The 18,472-nt window shown below is 39.5% G+C and overlaps 1 protein-coding gene across 1 annotated transcript in view; it reads left to right on the top strand.

Moving 5' to 3' along the window:
* Slc14a2 (solute carrier family 14 member 2) overlaps positions 1 to 18,472 on the top strand; it is a 435,832-nt gene that overhangs the window by 7,998 nt on the left and 409,362 nt on the right. The window contains exon 2 of the mRNA XM_031366112.1: positions 1,636 to 1,766. The gene's annotated coding sequence lies outside the window, so the exon portion shown is untranslated. The remainder of the gene's footprint in view (positions 1 to 1,635; positions 1,767 to 18,472) is intronic.

The following is an 18,472-nucleotide window of genomic DNA, read 5'->3' as shown; positions in this document are numbered from 1 at the left end:
AGGAGGAGGAGGAGGAGGAGGAGGAGGGAGGAAAAAAGGAACTAGACCTGCATACCAAAGCCTGAGATAGAGTAGGGTGAGTTTCCCATTTCAGAGCAGGTATTTAAAGTTTTATATGGTTTCAGATGCCTTTTCTAAAGCCTCAGAGAAAAGCTCTACCACTAGGAATAAAACTACAAATTGTCACCTTGCTCTTCTAGCTCTGCCCACAAGTCCACCTGCTTCCCCTCTGCCTCTCCGCCTCACCTCCTGCACACTCTGCTTCTCCCCCAGTTCCCTTTTGCTCTTCTGTTTTTCCTCTTCTTCTGCAATCATAAATACCATTACTGACTTTTATTCAGCACTCTCCATTTGCCAAACATTGTGCTAAATGCCCACTATATACATCATTATTTAACCTGTCCAACAAAAATGCAATTTACAAAATAATACTTTCAGGACAAGAAAAAAATTAAAAGGCTGCTACTCAAAGATTACAATGTCTTCAATGAAAATAGACCATACCTGAGTGGGTATCAATCATCTCAATGGAAATGCTTTTTTCTGAAATATAAAGAGGCAACATAAATGGAATTTGTGTTACCTTAGTGCCATTGTATTAGGATAACAGTAAATGGCTTCAATTGCTTATACACGTGAATTTGATATATCGAGTTTAAAATAAGCTTGTTATTTGCTTAAATGGCTTATTTTTATTGAATTATATATGCAATTCATGATTGTGTATTTTCTGTAGGGAGTTACTTAACTATCTTGAAGTAAAAGAAAGGAAGGTAGGACTATTTTACTAATGTAACCCTTATGTATAGTTCAGCCCAACATAGATTAGACTTTTGAATATATGTTATTTTTATGTAATGCACATGCCATATTGTTTGTGTAAACATACTGTGGACCATATTCTCAGGAGTTATTTGTACCTTATAGGAAACTATAGTAAGCCTAAGTGATGTATAACTGTGGTCTGCTTTGGAAGGACAACAGAACTGTATGTAGTTCAATCCAGGCCTTGCAACCTCATAGCTATATGACCTTGGGACAGTTCTTTAGCCTATATCAAGCCCATTCAATTTTTTCTTCGGTAAACACGGAGTAATGATAGATGCTTTCCCCAGTCATTGTGAAGGTGGATTGAGGAAGTGAATGAAACACCTGGTGTAGGATACACCCTCCGTATTAGCTGGTCCTCTTTCTCCATGATTCTTACATCTTTTATAGCAATGTGCTTCAGACTACACCTGTACTGATAATGACCTAAATGCTATAACATGTATGCATATATGTGCATGATTTTGTATACACTCATATTCAAATATGAAACCATTTTCATAAGAACAAGCATTTACAGAATTCCAGATATATCGTCCACTGCAATATCAAGCTTCACTTCAATCCATGTGGAGCGTGGCATAGAACCTTACGTTTCTCTCCACTCTGCCTGGGTGACAATACCCCTGAAGTCATGGATGTGTCCTAGCACCACCTAGTGGGAAATTCCATTTTCTACCCCATGATGCAGAATAGTGGTTCCAGTCATTGCTTCCACTCACCATTGTTGAGGTGGTGAAGGGGAGTGTCCTTCCATCACCCCAAAGAGTACTCATACTGAATAAGGTGATCTACGCTTCTCTTTAGATCTTTCCTGTTTTCTTACTGAGTGTGTCTGGATGTGAGTGCATTGCATTGACATCTTCCTGACTCCGTTGACAAACAAGGACAAGGCTTGAAGCCCCTCAGTCTGCTTCATCAACCGGACCTGAATGACTGTGAGTACAAGCTTCATTTTTAAATCTCTGTCTTCAACTCCCAGAAGGATAATTGCGTGTCTTATCAGAATGGCTTATGAGCTGGGCAATGGTGGCACACACCTCTAATTCCAGCACTTGGGAATCAGAAGCAGTGGGACTTCTGAGTTCTAGGCTAGCCTGGTCTACAGAGTGAGTTCCATGACAGCCAAAGCTGCATAGAGAAACTTTGCCCCCAAAAACCAAAACTCACAACAAAAAATAACTTGCTAAATATAAATATAGGAGCATTTTACAGCTTTTCTTTGAAAAAATAAAAGATCCTACTTTCAACGGGAATTTTGATGTTTATACAATTCCATAAACCACTCATTTCCAAGAGATTGGCTGGCATTGGTGCTCTTTTGTTCATGAAGGAAACCAAATTGATTGTAGAAATTGTTCCTACGTCTCTTTGATTACCTCATAGTCATTTCCTTTAATGGGTGGGATTTTATGTGCCAAAAGAATCAATAATAGTGGAGAAAACCAAGACCATCTCAGCTGGATTTGTACAGATGATTATTATGCACGTGTGCTATCCTATTCAAAATCTGGGAGGTGACTGAGAAACACTGTCTTGGATAAGGTAAGAAGTAAGCACACCAATTCATATCCTGATTAGTTAACTGGGCTGAAGAGCTAATAAATGCTATGGAATTCACTCAAACCATTATCAATATTCCAGTGAAATGATCAGACAAATTAATTATCCTATTTAGGCCTTTCACTTAACAGTATGTCATATATAAGTAGGTAGAAAACCATTGGTCTTCATTCTCCTATTAACCTGTCCCAAATGTCCCAGGTTCAGAGACACTTGTATTGGTATGACAGATTACCCCACTGTCCCATATAAAATATTCCTATACTTACACTAGCTCTGTTCCCGGTACTTATGATAAAAATAGTAGATATTTCTACCTAAAAGCCCCCATAATCCAGGAAAAACAGAAAGGGACTAAGTAGATAGCAGATAAATGAGAATTGGGAATGAGATTTATCAGTTGAGTAAAATCATCATCATATCTCAATACTTACATAAGCCAAATCTTGTAGGAGAAAGCAAAAGTGTGGGTCAGACATCATGTTCTCCCTTTCGCCCCAGAGCACGTAACTTAGAAGCACATGAACATACTCAACACACGGCAAGAACATCACTCATCTGAAAGGGCTGGGTTTGTTTTGGTAAAGGTTGAATGCCCAAAGTTTGCCTTCTGATTCTGTTAGTCATGGCGTAAATGCTGGGCTCCTGCATATCATGAGGGATGTGTCAGAATGTCAGTCTCTGGATTGGGGAAACCGTAAAGGGAGAAAGAAAAGCTCCCTGCTTTCATTATGCTGGAGATGACTGATTTACAAAAAGGTTCTTTATCAATGGTATGTGTTTGTTTCCCTAAGAATGGTTTTTCATTCCTCTGCCTCTTTCGCACTATTACAGTCTCTGGTATTCCCTTCTCCAACTCAGAAATCATTGATACTAAGTTGATCCGTATTGACAGTTTCATGTAGTATAATCCATCATCATGCTGGATGCTGGAGAAGGGTGGGGGGGCATTATTTTGGCTTTTACTTGGTGCTCAGGCAGCACTCACATTGATTTCTTGGCTTCCATGTTTGTTAGATGATCATTTGTGCTTTTCCTGTATTGTCTTTATCCGGACTGTATTTCAGATGAATCTACAATAGCTCATCATTAACAGCAAACATTTATTGAACATTCATGGGCTGTGGATCAAGCTCTAGGCTACAAATCGGAGATAATAAGAAAAGTTTAATGTTCTTCTCTACCCCGGAGGATTTTTCTATCTATGTGACCATGTTTCTTAAACAGACAAAGAACAGTAACAGCAAAAGATCTGTAACAGATCACGCCCTAGGAGCGCTACGGGCAATAGTCGTTTCTACTCAGAGAAGAGAGAAATTGGTGAGGGCTAGATGGCCTGAGAAGGTGTTGGGTATAAGATAGGATTGCAGTGACTTCCTAAGCGAGGTAAAGACTCTGTTTATAGGATCCTGAGTAGGTGATGCTTCTGAAGGTCTCATAAAAAAGAAAAAAGAAAAAAGAAAAAGCACAGTACCTATATTTTAAAGGTGCAGTTACCTCCTTATTCATGGGGTAAGGCTAAGCATTCACGGCCAGCTGCCTTCTGTGGTGTTTCTTTCAGTGCCCAGAGTTAGCATTCTTATACACCTCACCTCACACATGGAGGGAAGGCCAAGCAGTCTGCTAATTTTGTCACTTAGATCCTGTACACCAGACTGCATGACTGTCTTGCTTTACTTAAATATTTCCCTCATTCTCCTGCTTTGAAACCCCTTTTCAGAAAAATGGACCTTTGATGACTTCTCAGAGCTAAACTAGGTTTTAATATTTCAGAAGAAAGGGGCACAGAAAGTAACTTCGTTGTGGATGGTGCGTCTGGGAGGGGTGAGATGGACTGGAGTTTGATCACAGAGAGGATGCTAATCTCTCAGAGAAAATTGCAGTTTATGAGAAGTTCTGGGTTCTTGTTGTTTTACTATAATAGAGAGATATTCAGATTTTTTGAAGATTAATAAGTTGCTAGTCATTTTGTAGCTCTTACTAGTCCAGACAGATATGTTTTCATCTCACCTTATTAACTGAAAACACTATAGGAAGACTGTGGAAATATCAATATTATTAATATTTTTAAAGGAAAAGTCCTGTGGCCTTCCTAACACCAACTCTTTTTCTTGATCTCTCTGTGGCTCTTCTAGCTTTCTTTTTCTTTTCTCTCCTTTTCCTTTAGAGCCTCTCTGTATTATAATACATTTTGGCTTTGGGGAAACTAGAGGCAGGGAAGAAATAAAATTCATAGATTCTTCCTTTCACTTCCTAAAGAAATATCAACTGTGGCGAGCATGCGACATGCCACGGAGAGGTCTTAATAAAGACAGGTCATCTTTTTCCATTGTAGAGAAGATTCTTAGACTTAATTTTGGCAAATATTTAGTGAATTTTGAATATAAAATGTTCAGTCAAGGGTATCCTTCTGTCAGAAGACATACCTGTAGAGATTAGAGATTAGAAGGTAGGGTTGCCTGTTTTCTCTAAGGGATTTCTGTAAGGTTGTCATCTCCAGTTATTTCTTTTGCTGTAGTGAAAGATTAGTAATGGAAAATCTATCCCTTTGACCATTTTAAGGGCAGAGTTCAATGGCATCCAGTATGCTCACATTGTTATGCCACCTCCACCACCATCCACCTCTAGAACTTTGAGTACTATTACATTGCAACTATAATCATAAGATAATAAAACCCAGTCTCTAAATCTCTCAGGCTCTGGTAGCCACTCTTCCACTTTCTATCTCTAAGAATATGAAGCTCTAAGCAATTATAAAGATGGAATCACATGGCAGATTTTATATCTCTTTTTTTCTCTCTGGCTAAGTTCACTTTGCAAAATGTCTTCAAATTTGGTCCCTGTGGTGTGGCTCAGCACTCCCTTCCTCTTGAGGGTGAATAATATTTGTAAACATACACAACATTTTATTTGTGTAGCCCATCAGGGCTTAGGCAAGCAAAATGTTTGCTACCATGCCATAATGTCTATCTGTGTCCATATTTTTTGACATTTTTTGGTGAAAAGATTCTCTTTATATTAGAAAATGTATAATGGTGCGATTTGAGAGCTTGAATGTTGATGGTGCTAAAACAAATATGTCAGGTGATTTCAACCAGAAAATATTCATCCAGCGACATTTATTTGTTCTGAGAACAAGTAAAAATAATAGCCTGAATTTAAAAAAAAAAAACATTTTAACATATTGAAGTCTTCTTTTCTTCTAAGTCTTTGAAGCAATTTAGCAATATCAACCCAATGTCAGCAGATCATTAACCTTAAAAGAGGCTCTACACAAAAGGGGCATGGGAGGTCAGAAGGCTCAGCGAGTGTTGCTCCCAGTGGCATCCATCCCAGATTCTCTCGCTACACAACCATTTAGAATTCTCTAAGGAATCTCAGTGCTTCAGAAAAGTCTTTATTTTCCAAGGACATCTGAATTTTGAATCATGTCTTGTTGTTATTTTTGTAGTACTTTGAAATGTTCATATTAAAACAAGGTAAAATGTTTAAGAAGGTGGCAAAGATCAGAGCATCTGAGACTGTAAATTTTCAGTTCCTTTTAAGTTGGGCTGAGTGAATTGTGATCCATAGACAAATAAATTTGCCTCAATTTTCCCATTTCAGGACAAAAGCATTTATATTCAGTCAGAGCATTCATTTGATACTTTCTGGAGAATTCTTTAGCTGCGTTCAACTGTTTGTCTACATAAAGAACTCGGAAAAATTGATGCAGTAAATAATTTCAATACTGGTTGTCTGCTTTTATTGTGGAAAGCACGGTGATGTTATTTAAATAAATTTATTTAAATAAAATGCTGTTTAAATAAAGATTTCTCCCAATCCTTTGCTCTGTGGAGGAAGAAGTATATGAACGCAGTTAAGGCCTTTGTTAGAAGCCTTTGTTAGAAGCAAGTTCACTGTGGAATACAATTACTAACCCTGGAAGCCAAAGCAGGAGAACATAGCGACCATGGGAAGGAAATGGATGGAAGAAAACCCTCAAGGTTCAGGGAGACACCCACACTCTCAGAGAAAGGTGCACTTGCGAAAGACCAAACAGCAACAGAAATCAAAAAAATCATTGCCCTGGTTATTTTATTAGATATTTTCTTTATTTACATTTCAAATGACAGACATCCCCTTTCCCGGTTTCCCCTCTGGAAAAAAAAAAAAAACTGTTCCCTCCCCCTCCCCCTGCTCACCAACCACCCTCTCCTACTTCCTGGCCCTGGTGTTCCCCTACACTGGGGCATAGAACTTTCACAGGACCAAGGGCCTCTCCTCCCACTGATGACCGACTAGGCCATCCTCTGATATATATGCAGCTAGAGATATGAGTCCTGTCATGTGTACTCTTTGGTTGATGGTTTAGTCCCTGGGAGCTCTGGGGGTACTAGTTAGTTCATATTGTTGTTCTTCCTAAGGGGCTGCAAACCCCTTCAGCTCCTTGAGTCCTTTCTCTAGCTCCTTCATTAGGGACCCTGTACTCAGTCCAATGGATGGCTATGAGCCTCTACTTCTGTTTTAGTCAGGCACTGGCAGAGCCTCTCAGGAGACAGCTATATCAGGCTCCTGTCATCCAGCACTTGCTGGCATCCACAAGAGTGAATGCCCTGATTTTATGTCTCTTCCTGTCTATCTATTTTTCTTTTTAGTTTTAACCTTCATTTCCCTAAATTTCCAGAGCATACACCTTTAGTTTGCTTTTGAGTAAGCAATGTGGTTATTATCTACAAGAAAACAGAATGCATTAAGCAACTCAACTATAGAATGGAGAAAATTCTTGAAGTGGAATATAGTAAATGAATATTGGTGGAGGAAGACCACAGAGAGGAAAAACTAAACAAGTAAAAATCAAATATCAATAAACCATGAAGCCACCCAAGACTGAAGTATAATCTTCAAGCCTGTGCTTGCAAACAGTGAACATTTGGAATCTCGGATCAAGCAACCAAGAAAAATGGTCAGGGAACTCTGAGTTTTCTGATGACCAGTAGTTATAAAACAGGAGTGTAACTTGGGGGTTAGATGATATTGTTAGCTGAAAAATAAATGATATTGATACAGCAGACAAAGCCACATAGGATGCAGCTAGAAAGAACTTGATCTAGGTGGCAATTAAGCAGCTTATTGGGAGGTTGGAAAAAGTGTCATTTGGTCCTCTTTGAAGCAAGTCTCACACCAGTGGTCACCTGCACTGTGCTCATCTAATAGGGACGTTTGTGTCTAGCAAATACTATCAAGAAATGACTATCATGCCTTTTCATTTTCAATTAAAGTTATCCAGACCTTTGCTGCTCAGACTCTGGGTCTCGTCATCCCTGAGTCCTAAGCTTCTGGATTCTGTTAAGGGGAGAATTGTTTGCAAACAATGTTTCAAGCAACCACCAAATCATTATACTAAGGCAGAAGTTTGAACTTGTCCCATTCAAGTTTGCTCTTGGCCCATAAAGGAATCTGTGAGGGAACCTGTTATATCCGTACTGTCACAGCCTTGAGCACTGTGACAGGACATGAGACCATCTGGAATACGCTCATCCACTAAACCTGCTTAGGACATTCGACAGCATGTTATTGTGTCCTTTGATTACAATATTTAGAGACCAATATTAAACTAATTTGAGCAAATAGATGAGATTGTTGAGATCTATATTAATTCTGGGGCTGTATTCCAAGTATCACAGATCAGCTGTCTTGAACAATAGAAATTTACCTCCCCAGACTAGAGACTAGATATTCAAAATCAGCTGTTTGTCATTTTGGTTTTTGTTTCCCTAAGGTCTCATTATTTTGTTTGCAGATGGTCACTTTTGCTCTGTGTTTTCAAATGACCTTTTCTTTTAAGTAAATGTATCTCATATCTCTTCTGTAGGTAGAAAAATATTTCTTAGAATATCAAGCATATTAGATCAAGACCCACCCTAGTGCCTCCTTTGAACTTAGTCATTGTTTTCAAGGTGTGCCTGTTCAGGCACAAGAATTTTTGGAAAGCATAGTTCAGCCAACAACAAGATTACCTGATCAATGTATTGAACTGGTAGAGGTGACACTAGACTAGAACATTGGTGGCTCAAATATGGTTAAGATTTTCTAAATGTCATCTTTATTCCTTTCATTGTATGTCACTGTTGCACAACAAGCACTCCTGTAGGAGAGCACGGTAACATTCCAGCAGTCTGACTCCAGATACTTAACACAGGATTCAAGAGGAAAATAACTACCTTGCCTAGCAGCTTGAGTTTGAAACTCCCAGAGATGAGCTTCTGATTCTGCTATTGGCATCAGGTCATCTGCAATGGATCAATCATCAGTTGTCATAAGGCACAATGATTGATCCAAGTTCAGTAAGTGCTGTCAGGGTCTTACACTATGTCAACCTGTTTCTAAAACAATTGAGAATGCTTTGGTTAGGAGAAAGAGTTTTCCCAAAGGAGGAGTGCTAGGGAAAATATAGGCTGGATATTCAGTGTATCATAGGGGGCCAAACATAGTCAATTGAGCAGAAGAGTTCCAGAATAATGTAATAAATTTGGTGGACACATTGGATCTTGGGTAATCAGCAAAGGGTTCATATAGATAGCAACCTTAAAGGCAAACCCAAAGGCTTTGGAAAATTGCCAAGGGACATGAAGCACGGGGAAAATGTGTGTATTCATAAATGAGCACTTTAAGAAAACTGTAGGAATTTTGACACAGTGGAATATAAAAATTGAGGCCAGAGAGCACACATCCTCAAAATAGGCAGTTTGGGAGGCCCACAGTAGATCAAGAGAGAGTATGTCATTTTGGCTCTTTTCCCAATTAAACAACAAAAATCAGAATTTCCATTAAGATGAGGATAGAAGGGAGGAGGGATGGAAAGTATAGTTTGTAGTTGTTTCTCTGAGAAAGCTTAACATCCCCATGTGATGAGTAGAGCCGCATTTATCTGTCCATGATGCTGATGAGGAGTCTAGGCTGGAAGCATAGCCACTTTGATTCTATTTAGCCACTTGTTTGAGATGAAAGGATTTACAGGACCCTGACAGTTTGGCTGGTTTCTATTTATCTCTCTGTTCCACGACTATGTGTCTTGAGTACTGGCTATCAGCTCCATCTGGCCTTCTGTACTGGCCTGAAGTTGGAATCCTTATTTGGCACAGGTCCAATCCATGAAAAAAAAAAATACAGACTAGTCATCATGGCTTAACTGTGAACAACTGGATACCAAATAGGACATCACCACAGAAAGAATAACATATTAGAGATGGAGACAGTTCTGTTGTAATGCTCCGAGAAAGGAGCTTTTCATTGAGAGTTGCCCCTGGATTGAAAAGATGACTGTGACTTCCATAGGCAAAGACAAGGAGGGAGAGTGGTCATGGAGAAGAGACCTGGGCACCAACTGGAGGGAGTCTGAGCAAGAAGTAAAGGTGGGGAAAAGACAATAACATCCAAGACAAAGGTACTAAGGTGTGCAAAGGCCGCCTTCCCTTCTGGTTGCGCTACATACTATCCTCTGTTAAACTGTCTGCATGTTAACCCATGTTTGAGACTTTCTATGTAGCCTGCTATCAGTCAACCTCTTCTCTAAGCTCTAGCCCTACATAGAAGGTCTCTCCCTATCAACCACGACATTTCCCAAAGAAACTCATCAAGAGGCAACTGAAAAAAAAAATTCTTGCATTTTCAATGTTATACATTGAAACTCATCCGTAGTAACACTGGGAAAGCATGTGAGAAGACCATCTCTACCATTTTGCACGTCCGCATAGACCATCGTGTCCTAAGGCTTTGAATTTTTCCAGTAGCTCTAAGGGCTGAGACCTTTATTACCATCTCTGTTTCTCTAAGAAGGAGGAAAACTGGAGCTTACGAAGATGATGTGTCCTATATGAGATCCAGAGATGGTTAGTGAAAGAGCTGAGAATCGGACTGCCGACAGTGCACATCTGTGTGTGTGATGTCACACTGAGGGCTTGGGAAGGAAAACAGCCCGTCCCTGTGTCACAGATGTCAGCTGCAATTACACAGATTATCCAAAACCTTGCCAATTTGTGTTAAAGTCCTTCTACTGTTACTTTTACCATTTGTTTGGTGGGCACAGCCTAAATATTGGAAGGCTTCATACAGAGTAGAGTTTCACTGTAAAGAAAATAGGGATTTTTTTTTTTCAAAATAAAAAAAGGAGGAAGCATTTCAAGTATAAAATTTTCAAAGATCAAGTAGATCCATGAGGCAAGATGTAGTGACACAAGGCTGGAAGGCCTGGAAAAAGCAGATTCGGGGTCAAGGAAAGCTTGATTCCAACCTTGACCTTAACCAATGGACAAACCACAGTTTCTATACTCTTCAGTTTCTCATCTGTAAAACCACGCTATCGAAAGGACTGAGACAAGCACCCTACTTCTGAGACATACTAAATTCTTAGCAGAGTGCCAGGCGGAGAGTGCCCCTTGAAGGTGCCAGGCGGAGAGTGCCCCTTGAAGGAAAGTTGCTGTATCACTTACTTTTTGTTTGTAGAATGAAATTCTAGCCTGTATCTTATGCACAGTGACCACCCCACCCATGAGAAACTTCACCCAATAGATAATTTATCCTGCTGGCCTTTCTTCCACACAAGGCACACATTTCAATAAAGAATACAAACTGAAACCCGTCTTTGATGGATTTGTACCATGTCTTGTCTCCTAACAAGAACAAAAAGGAAAAAAAAGGTCCCCTTTTGTTGTTCTGCATTTTAAACACACTTGGGAAAACCGTCATGAGAAAGGCTTTTTTCTGGTGAGGAATTAATGAGTAGCTGAAGGAGAAATAGATTCTTCCCTCCACCTTTCACATAGGTTTTCAAGTGGGGTGTGTGTGTGTGTGTGTGTGTGTGTGTGTGTGTGTGTGTGTGTGTGTGTGTATGTGTGTATGTCGGTGTCTGCATGTGTGTATATATCCTTTGCTCCCTGAGCTGGATCTCTGTGAGCTGACTTCGTAGGCTAGGACAGAGCTATTCTCTTTGCCACTGACCAATGACAGTGAAAGATACCTTCTTCCCAGCTGCTCTCAACAGACAGACACCCTTGAAGTCCAGACGATGGTCAGCTACCTTGAACAGAACCCTGAAGCTGAGACCCCCCCCTACATACTCCCCACCCCAAGACTCCAGACTACTGTGCACTTCAGTTGGTCTCACAGGGGAAATGGGGCCCTGGTTAACCCCCTTTGGTGAGACATGTAATCTAAACACAAACTGCAGTGCCATCCACTTCAGAGAAGCCACTTCAATCCACTCAGGCACCTTTGACTTTTTTTCTCACTAATTCCAATCCTCCTTTATAAACTTTAATAAGAGCATGTTTTCATCTGGTCTCAAGGGACTAATTTATTTATTTAAAATAATAATACAGTTTTAGCATAATCCCTTGTTCCCTAGAAATAAGGAGACTCTTTGGACAATTTGTTTTTCCCATCCTTGAAGTGTGAGGGAGACCAAGAAGCAACTGTATGTATATGTGGGGGGGGGGGTGTCTCCGAGTCCACTGTCATGGCAACAGCTAGATTTTCTAGGCTGCCTAGCCGTCACCCTCTGGAAGTAGAGCATTAGGAAACAGACTCAACACTTTTCTTCTTTCTCTCACATGACTACAAGTTTGCCCTTTCGCCTGAACTAGTGGGTAAGCTAGAATGAGGCTCCAGCTCAGCCAGGTTTTAAAAGGGCATCTAGGACTCATTCCACTCAAGGCTTCAGAGTGGAAACCCGTAAGAGGCAGGGTAGACCAGATGGTGGGTAACTGCTCTGCATTTTTCTTCATGGTGTGGAGTCAAAGGGTGTGTGGGACATCTATAAGAGCAGGGAAAGCGAGCATGCTTTGGGAAACAGGAAGAGTTCCAAAATCTTAATCTTCATTGGGCATGGAGGGACAGAACCACCTCCAATAGGGAAACCAATGTTATTTGATATTTGTCTGCTAGCCATTGTCTTAAATAGTGTAAATGAATGATTGCACTTCACTCCTATGTGAAGCATACACTACTATTATTCCAGTATCATAGATAGATAGAATGAAGTCTACATAAATTGGACACCTTGTCTAAAGTTATAGAGCTAGTAAACAATCATTGGCTATAGGACATATTTGAATCCACTGAGACTCTCAGGCTGGAGTGGTTGGTGTAGGATGATGAGGATGGCTATAGCAACTGAGAATAATTTGGTGTCAATTAATTAAATTGCCTAAGCTACTTAAGCAAATTGGTGTTTCATCCTCTCTCCTAATCCAGAGATGGGTAGCACTGGGTTTGTACGTACTTATCAACTCAGTGACGCAGAAGGATTCATTCCTTCATCCTTTACCTCGTGCCTACCACCTGATAGTAAGGCCACCCATCTCCAGCGGTCACATTTGTTTTCAGGTCAGGAAGAGAAGGGTTGGTGCTAGTTCTATCTCTTACCTTCTAGTAAGAGAGAAAATACTTTTCAGAGCCAACCTTCAGATGCAGAATTTCATTGGTGAAAAAGAGGTCCTTCACCTTTCCTGCCATGGGGTGGAAGAAAGACTAAAAAGAGCAAGAGTTTATCGAAGCATGCTCTACAGGGAAAGGACAGTTTACCTCACAGCTAATGTGTCAGTCGGATCAGCAGTCCTTGGCCAGAGAGAAGGGGGTGATTGATCCACATGAGGCAGGTATAAAAATGATGTCTTATAATAGACCTCTACAGACCAAATAACACCAAGAATAGATATTTATTTCTCATATCTGGGAAGTCCAAGATGAAAGTACTAGTCTTTGGCCAGATGGTAAGCTTCTGCATCTCAATATAGCAGCAACAGTAAGGGCTACAGTTCCATTAGTGAGACACAAGCCTCCATGCCTGGATAGCTCTTAAGGGATCTAACTCTTTTGTCATTACATTGAAAGAGCCTGAATTTGGGAGGCAATACATTCAAAACAAAGACAGTGAAGCTTGCTAGGTGAAGGTCTGGGTCCTAGGGCTGTGTGTGTGTGTGTGTGTGTGTGTGTGTGTGTGTGTGTGTGTGTGTGTGTATGTGTGTGACTTGTATTAGAGCAGGATGTAAGTACCAAAAAGTATTCAAAAAGCCACCATTTCTCTGCACAGGCATATACTGATTCTCCCATACTCTCTAAGCCGTACTTTCTGACTCCTGCCTTTGAATGAGATGCATATTTTAGTTACTATAATTTGTTAAGTTTCAAAGAATTTGTTCCATGCCTTAGGGCTGCATTCCATTGCAGGGAAGGGGGTTCTAGGTTCATGTATGAGAAGTTTTGTGTTCCATTTAAAATAGATTGTGTCACTTTAAGTAGATAATAGAAGAATTCTTCCTTTTCTACTTCCATTTTCTTATTAAGAATGTCTTTTCTATAAGACAAAAGAAAATCTGTCATTGATTAAAGGGATTAAGAATAAGAACAATGAAAATGAGGATCATGTTAGTGACAGAATATGGGGTGATTTATTATTATTACAACATTTTCTTTAAAGTTAAATTGTATTTTGGTCAACAAGAAAAAGAAAAAAATATTTCAGATCGTTGAATAAGAATATATGTCCTAATTATCATGACAGTGGCAAGTCTTAATAAATGTAATTGTCAGAAATTTTCTGGAGATGGAGCTGTTTGCAGAAGGCTCGGGGTTTCTCTGTGTATTGTTGCTGGACCATGATATAAGGTGGGACCTTTGCATAGGTGGGACCCATTACTACCAGGTGAATCTTCTGGTTACCAGGTCCTTCTGATTGTTTGAAAGGAATTTTAAACACTTGGTGTATGAATCCAAACCATGGGTACACATGGTTTGTTCTAGATCCTCTTGCATTTTTATGGCTTCTCTTCTTGTTCCTTCTTCCTTGCTTTATAAGGTCTGTAGTAAGGTTCTTTGGCTGCCGCTTACCACAAACTTAGTAACTTGAATATAAAGGCTATAAGTAAAAAATCTAATATGTGGCTAAATGGTCCATAGTCAGTGTTTTGGAGGAGCTGTGTCTCCTTCTAAGGGTTCATGGTAGAATCCAGCATTATGCTTTATTAAGGCTAAAGGCTGCTTACATTTCCAGACACATCAACACTGCCCTAGCAAGTCATTTTTTGGAACTGTTCCATGATCACAGCCAGAAAATGATCTAGAGTCCTCAGCACTTGGGTCCAATGTGTCCACTTAGTTTAATTCAAGAAAATCTTTCTATTGGGAAGTCTCGAGCAAAGTAACATTCATAGTTTCTAAGGTTTTCCTCTTGAAGATTCATTATTCTGACTATCTGTACAAGGTTCTTGCATGAAAATCTTTCCCCTGCTAATGTTTCTTCATGAAGCCTGGCATGGAAAAATTTCTCAAAAGGTCTGGGTAAACATAATGCAGAATTTAATATAAAAGACAAAAGGTCCAGGAGAATTTCACTCCCAAAGACATTTTCTTAATGTTATTTATACAAACTATTACAATGGGCTGCTATACTTTTTTGAGTTAATATCTCAGAAAGAAAAACAATATTTTATTCCAGTTTCAATTATGTTAATCTTTAATGACTGCAGAAATAATTATTAACAAAAGTGCCAAAGCCAAGAACATTTTATAGTATTCTATGCAGTCTCCTTGGGTGCCAGTGGATGTAGTGGCCTTACTGTCCCAGATCTGCCAAGTAAGGGACTAATGAATAAAGAGTCTGATTTACCTTCACAAAGTAACAGTATGATCCAGATTCAAAAGTTGAAATAATATAAGCCTGGTGTCTTGATAATCAAGCTTATGACTCTAAATATCTTCCTGTGTTTTCAGCCAGCATACTCTGACCTTTTCTGTCTCTATATTAACAACACAAACAATGCCTAAGTCACTGTCTTTCTTGTGTCACTGATATTTACCCTCAATATGACCATAATACAACTAACACATACAGAAAATGGTGTGAGGTGGGGTGAGATCATGCTCAGAGAATGGCATGCAGCTCAATTATCTAGATTGTAAGTGTACATGAAGCACTAGGTAGTTTATTCAAGACCACCAGTGGTACAGGCTTTTCCATTTCCCTGGTCGGTTTTTGCAGAGTGGAAATGAGAACACCCCTTCAAATAAGTGAGTACGTGCTTTCAGAGTGTTACCAAGGAAGAAATGCAGCTTTCTCTAGGAAGATATGATGAAGCTAGAGCCCTTTGCTCCAATGCCTTCAAATTTGTCCTAAGTATATAAAATAAGATTCCATTGCAACGGTGAAAACACAAACTGATGGGAGCTTGCCCTACTGTTGAAACTGAGACGAGCGTGCCTACCAGGCCATGGCTGTAACATGTCTCAGCCCATTGTTCTAATTACCCAGTGTTCTGCAGGCTGTTTAGAAATGTTGAATGATTAGGCAATTTGGACTCCAGCCTTGAAGATTCACTTGGCAAAGCAGGATACCCCAGGCTAGCACCATAGGAAACACCCCATGTGATAGAATGCTAGCAACTGCATTTTAGATACCTTTTAGACAGTTACTTTAAAAACTCTGTTATAAGTACGACATAATTGGCTGAGTCACAAGGGAGTTTTGAAAAGCACCTCCTAGGTAGTCTGCTCCAGGCTAGATATTGTGAGAGATGAACCTAAGCTACTTTTAGACCGCTTGAAAGACATGCCCAGGAAAGCACAAAAGGACACTGTGGTTCATAATGTAATTGAGTGTCAGGGTATCTATCATATGAGGCTTCCAGGACTGGTTCAAAAGGAGGCCATCGAAAGAATGACAATATTCTAGGTTTTCTTCTGTTTAGGTGCCTACATGGTAGTTTTGCTTTGCTTCTGGTCAAACATTTTCTTCTTTTTGTACTTGAGACTATCAGCAATGTAGGACCTTTGCTTCTACTCAAAGGTTTGTTTGTTTATTTTTTCTATTATTTAGACTTGTTCCACCATAGACTAGTTCGTGGTACTAAAGACACTTTAGGAAAACCTAAAGGTTTGTCTTTCTGCAGGGTTGCAGACGGGAGACCTGTATTGTTAGAGATTGGAGAGGTAAGTCCCTTAAGGTCGGAAGCCTCTTAATGTGAGCTCATATGGCTAATATGTCTTTGTAGAGAGTGGACCACCCCACACATGAAGCTCTTGTCCTTAATGGAGAAATTGACTTCTCTATTGTTTAGGGGCCAAGTGTGGAAAGGGAGAAATGACCACATAGAAACACGGGAAGAAATATATAACTACCAACCCTGTCTCTAGTTCATAATCTCTTGGAGATTTTTAAAAAGACAGGATAGACTTTATTGCCCCAGAAACAAATGAAGTCACACTATGATTAGGCAATACGTTTGACATGACTCACTGAGCCTGTAGTTTCTTTGACTTAATGAGCTGAGTTTTGTAAATGCTGCTTGGCCTCACTGCCCTCCAAGGGTGGGTGTACTTTTGTTTTATTGCTAAGTCCTCTTCATTTTCCACCCAACACACTGGCAGAGTCACAGTGTCTGTCAATGTTCACAATCCCTTCATGTAATAAAATACAACTACAACCCTACAAACAATGGCCTCTTAATTTTCTGGTGCAAAGGAGTATTTTAAACCTACCTATTAGAAAAATGAGAAATTAGTTCATGAGAAGGATTAAGATTTAATATTAGACAGTGAAAGTCTGCCTGGACTATTCATAATCTAGACTGCTTATGGACTTCTGCACTTCTTCAGACCTTGTTGATTCACATGACAAGCCTGGTATGAGGGAATTATTCTGTTTCAAATGGGAAAAGTAAGCACTTATCATTTACTTTATGCCTCTGCCAACCACTATCGGTTGCTCAAAATCTCACAACTGTAGATACAATCTAGAGCTGAGAATCTAGGACATTAGCCACTGAAGATTATCTCCTAAAATACCTTCCGAGCTCTCACATTGCAGTGGCAAGGCAAGACAACATCTGCTACTCTAGAGGGTTTAAATACACTTAGGAAGACTGCCATTTACTTCTGACTATGTGTCGTCAGAAAGCACTCAAATACACTATTTTGTTAAGTTTGCTTACTGAACGAGTAAGCTTTACTTGTGCAAAGCATTCTGACAAAATAAAAGTAAATTCACATCGTAGTGATTTTTGTCTAACTCTCTTATTTCACATTTAGGAAAATGAGTCTTGTGAAAATTCAGACAGAACTTGATAGACAAGCTAGACAGATAGCAATTATTTAATTGGGGAAAGACTGTCCAGTTTTCCTTTTGGCCAATGTATCACTTTAGCATCCTCTCTGGATTTGAAATACAGATCAGCAGTCTTTCACCCTGTATCTTCCTCGGAGAACCAATTTCTATTTCTAGTGCCCACGGGGAAACTGTGTGCATACAAACATCCCTTGTCTAGAATCAGTTTTATTCTAATAGACTAAATCATGTGTATAGCAATTCCTTGTTACTGACCTTATTCTCTTGGTTTTTAAACTTCATTTTCTTACCTATTGCTTCATTTAATTTCCCTAACACCCAGTGACATGTAAGAATCAAAGGTTTCTAAGGTATATTGCATTATAACAAAATAGATATAAAAGTTAAACTTGAAAAACTTGCTGGGCAGAGGTGGCACATGCCTTTAATCCCAGCACTTGGGAGGCAGAGGCAAGTGGATTTGTGAGTTCCAGGCCAGGCTGGTCTACAGAGTGAGTTCCAGGACAGCCAGGGCTACACAGAGAAACCCTATCTGAAAAAAAAAAACCAAAAAAGCTTAATTATTAACTGATTTATTAGACAAATTAATGAGATTGTCATGATTTTTCTACATGCATCTAACATACATCAGCCATTTGTGACTTTTACATTTTACTCACTTGTTTTAGGCAGCTTTTCAGTGTACCCAGCATTACATGGGATTCATGATCCTTCTCAAATAGCCTCCCAGGTTGCTGGGATTATAGACATGGGCTCCCGGGCCAAGCTTTGCCTCAGTTTATTATTATTATTATTATTTTAATTAAAATGTAACTATATTACTTCTACCTTTTCTTTTTATCCCTCCAGTTTCTCCCACATCCTTTCCCTCCAATCCTTCCCTCTCCAATTTATGGCTTCTTCTTTGATTATTAAGGTTTATTTGATTATGTATAGATACATATACTGTGTATATGTGAATATATATATATATATATATAT

Source organism: Mastomys coucha, unplaced genomic scaffold (genome assembly GCF_008632895.1).
Source record: "Mastomys coucha isolate ucsf_1 unplaced genomic scaffold, UCSF_Mcou_1 pScaffold13, whole genome shotgun sequence".
Lineage (NCBI taxonomy): Eukaryota > Metazoa > Chordata > Mammalia > Rodentia > Muridae > Mastomys > Mastomys coucha.
The sequence above is the reverse complement of the archived record's forward strand: the minus strand, read 5'-3'. Positions and strand labels throughout refer to the sequence as shown.